Raw genomic sequence first — 4,481 nt, 5'->3', positions numbered from 1 at the left:
CCACCCCCAGATTATAATACACATTTATGTCAGCCTTCTGTTTTGTTCTTTACAGATGGATGAGAATTAAGAATAGAATATAATTTTCCTTTTTTTAAATTCTCCCTCTACCATTGTTAACCAAGGTGGTGGAGTATAAAGTGAACAGAACAACTGAGCAAATAAATTTTGTTGTTTTTATCCTTAGGTTCCAAAATATTTGACTGCTAAGAAACCAAAATGAATTTGCGTTTTTGGGGGGGCGGTACTATTAAATTAATTCTGAATTATGATAATTCAGTCAAACTAGGTAAATTTTACCTTTTCACTAGGAAGAATGAAAGAAGACCAGAGCCACATCTTCTGAGTTTTCAGTTCCAAATCCAGAGATTATTAGTACGACTGGCTGTGCATGAAGAATATGGTGGCCAAGAGAAAAAACAAAGAGACCACTTAGGATGATACTTAAATAGCCCACGCAAGATGGTGGCAGAAAGGGGAAAGGAAAGGATTCAAGATATATTTTGAAAATAGAACCAACAGGATTTGCTGATGTATTGGATGTATGTGGGCAAAGATGAGGAAAAGGGAGCAATGAAAGATGGCTTCTACTTTTTGACTTGAGCAGTTGGTGGATATGCTATTGACTGAGGTGCGGGGTGACTGGTATTGGGCTGAGGGAAGAGATGGCAGCGAAATCAAGGACTTGCTTCACTCGCTTGTTACTGGCATGGGTCCTGAAGGCGTTTTAATTTTTTTTTTTTTTCCTCTGAGTAGATGGTGAAGAGGAGACTCAAGGTCAAGCCTGGGACTCTTTGAAATGTAAAGGGAGGTGAGGAGAAGAGAAGAAACTAGCAAAGGAGATTGAGAAAGGGAAGGCCAATAGGAGTGGGGTGTCACGGAAGCCAAGAGAGGAAAACAATTCAAGAAGGAGGAAGATGATCAGGGTATGATTGTGCTCACTCATGACCGTGGTCAATATGATATCGGCTAATGGAAAATTATGAGACATATCTGCACTGGTGGCTGCACCTGTGAAAGAATGTTCATTTGTGTCACAGCTACATTCATATGTTCAGTTCTCGCCACCCTTGCTCCCCACCAAATTTCATTACCTGTCACAAAACTGATGATTGATTGATTATTCCTCTTCCTATATTTCTCTCTTCTACTTTAAATAACATTGAAGGGTCTTACATACTTTAAAAAGTAATGCATGTGCAGAAAAGAGAAAAAAAGAAAGAAAAAGCAAAACAAAAAGTAATGCGGGCTTCCCTGGTGGCACAGTGGTTGAGAGTCCGCCTGCCGATGCGGGGGACACGGGGTCGTGCCCCGGTCTGGGAAGATCCCACATGCCGCGGAGCGGCTGGGCCCGTGAGCCATGGCCGCTGAGCCTGCGCGTCCGGGGCCTGTGCTCCGCAACGGGAGAGGCCACAACAGTTAGAGGCCCGCGTACCGCTAAAAAAAAAAAAAAAAAAAAGTAATGCATGTTAATTGAAAAAAGTTTGGAAAATGTAGAAAATTTCAAAAATGAAGAAAAAAACTACACCCATAATTACAACACCCACACATCTCTGACACTTGTTGTATATATGTAGTCCCATAAATAAATGGTTATTAAAAACTTGAGATCAGGTGAAACATACTGCTTGTAGCCTGCTTTCTTTCACTTAGAAATATATCATTAACATTTTCTTTGTCCCTAGTCTTTTAAATGTGACCTTAAAAATAACTCTATATTATTACATTATTAACAAGACCATAATTTAACCAACCTTCTATTGTTTAAATTCAAGCTGTTTCCAGTGTTTTGCTATTACAAACGTAGTGAAACTGTGCACTAGTTAAGAGCATAGGCTTTGACACTGAACACATCTGGCTTAAAGTCTACTTCCATGGCTTATTGGCTGTGTACTCTTGAGAAATTATTGAACAAATTATTGAAGTTTCAGGTTCCTGATGTATAAAAGGACTATAATAATAGTACCTATTGTAAGGATTACAGGTAAAGTACTTAGCATGGTACCCTAAAAGTAATTACTGCTCAATAAATGTAAGCCATTATAACAATAATTAAAGCATATGTTGTTAAATGACTGTATTTTTAATTTTTTGAAAAAAACATTTTAAACACTTTTCTAGTCAATATAGCTATTTACTGTTCTGTTTACCAGCTAGTCTGATTGCCATTTGGGCCCTGCATATAACCTTTGATTCAGTCTCAAATTTCATTAGTTTCTTGGACCCAAAGAGGTAACTCTCATTTTTCTTTCTTTTTTTATTGAGTGTTGTCTGAAGGTTACTGACAGCGGTGGTTAATTAGTCATGCTGCGAATTTACCTCCAAAATTTAGTTAGCACATCAGCAAAGAGGTAGCTCTTGACAATGGGTTTTTCTTTGCTCACTCAGACCATTAGGAATCCGTATATCCAAACTATTTACTTGATTTTTTTTCTGAAAATTCCAAATGACAAATCACATAGACAGTGTCAATCTGTCAAAATATGTCCAAAAGAATCTAGGACTAAACACGACAAACGGGTACAAACTCCTGCTCTGCCCATCGCATAGTTCCTCTCCACCACTTTTTTGTAGGGAGTGAAAGAAGAGAAGGCTGAGCAAAGTTCACCAGCACTGAGGAGGAATGGAGTTCCTGAATTCCGTTCTGCCTAAAACAAGAGCCCCTTCATCCTACACTCGCCTCTGGCACATCCCCAGCTGCTCACAGACCACAAACTGCACCAGGTTTCTAACCTTAACAGATCCTTTTGCTCCTTTGTCAAGAAAGAATTATTCTGACTTCCTTTGTAGTAAGCTGAGTTCTCACTCACCTCTTGGTCACTTTTTTTTTTTTTTTTAATTACTGAAAACTCTTCAGGATTCCTACATGTGAATTATTTGAATCAAAACTTTTGGACAGTTTTTTTTGGCCAAAAGCAGGAGCAACCAGACACCCTTCCTACTCCACCTCCACCCCCTTGGAAAAAAACTCTGTTTTGTGGATTGTGGGTTGTCTACTGTGATCTCTTCCTGCTGGGTTCCTAGCGTGCCAACTAGAAAAATACAGGTACTATGTTTACACAGCCTTCATTTCTACTTACAAAATCTCTCTGTGGAGTTGCGAAGTTGGTTTTTTTTTCTTTCTTTTCCTTTTTTCCATAGCTGAACCTGTTGATCCAACTGTAACCATCAGCCAGTGAACACTAAGGTCTGAAGCCAGTTTCTAATGGGGGAAGTGGGAGGGGTACCCATCAAACTGGTTTGACTGCCTGAAGATAGCTGGTTACCCCAGTTTTAGCAAAAAATGGAACATACAGAATAACCTCAGCCTTTGGATTCCCTAATGTGGAAATTGAATTTGAGGGCTGTGAACAACTACCAGTACACTTTTTTTTAACTATTTCAGGACTGCCATGTAGACAGAGCTCTATAGAGAGCTGCATTGTTCTTACCAACGGCACAGACTCTATTATACCCTCTTGGATTGAAAGAGTTAGGTCCCCAAGTACCTAACCAATTGCTGGGCCACTCTGACAAAAAAGAAAATGAATCTCCTGGGTTAAATGAAAGCTACTGAATCTGGGGGCCCCTGAATCCATTCAGTTTAAGTGCTGGCATTTAGCTTCCCTATTTAGTAGAAATCAAAAGAAGGAGTATCCTTAAATAAATATTCTCACTCTAGTTCCCTAAAGAATTCATTTCAAATAATGAGGAAAAGAGAGTTTAATTTTATTTGGGGCCCATTTTGTATATTCTTATTTAATTCCTCTGAGTCTCATTTTCTTTATCTGTTAAACAGGACTAATAATACCTATAAATAGGATTATTCCAAAGATCAAGGGAGGAAAGGATTACCACTAGATATAGCAATCACTTTTAAAAGAATGTTTTAACATTTATAACATAATAAACAAATAATTGGAAAACCAATTTTTCTTTGAGGATCACACAAACTTTATAGCTTAGTTTCTTTCTTAACCAATGGAGCATGGGCAATAAACACCCTCCTCCTTGGGAAGATATGAACAATTCTTATCTTAAAGGTCACTTTTAATTGCCCCTTGTTTCCACATCCACAGAATGCTGCTTATGCTTCTTATCAACGCTCACCTTTTTCTTTCTGAGTTTTAATTACTTGTTTACCAATCTCTTTCCTCCACAAGATTGAACATTCTTGGTCTTTTCCCCCTTACAACATCTGGCATGGTGTCTTGGATGTAGTACATTTTCCATAAAAGTAAGTCTGTGTTGACATGAAAGAAGTTGAACATAGAACCTGTCGTAGGACCTGTTTCCCATTGACAGTCATATCCTAATTGGAGCCCTTTTTGCTCTCTGTCAATGGAAAATGGACCAGAGGAGGGAGTACAGCTACGATCAGAATGAGCTGGAGAGGGAAAGGGTTTCAAGAAGGAAGGGAGGTTATGGGCTTCCCTGGTGGCGCAGTGGTTAAGAATGCGCCTGCCAATGCAGGGGACACAGGTTCGAGCCCTGGTCTGGGA

This window comes from Phocoena sinus, chromosome 5 (assembly GCF_008692025.1).
Source record: "Phocoena sinus isolate mPhoSin1 chromosome 5, mPhoSin1.pri, whole genome shotgun sequence".
Lineage (NCBI taxonomy): Eukaryota > Metazoa > Chordata > Mammalia > Artiodactyla > Phocoenidae > Phocoena > Phocoena sinus.
The sequence above is the reverse complement of the archived record's forward strand: the minus strand, read 5'-3'. Positions refer to the sequence as shown.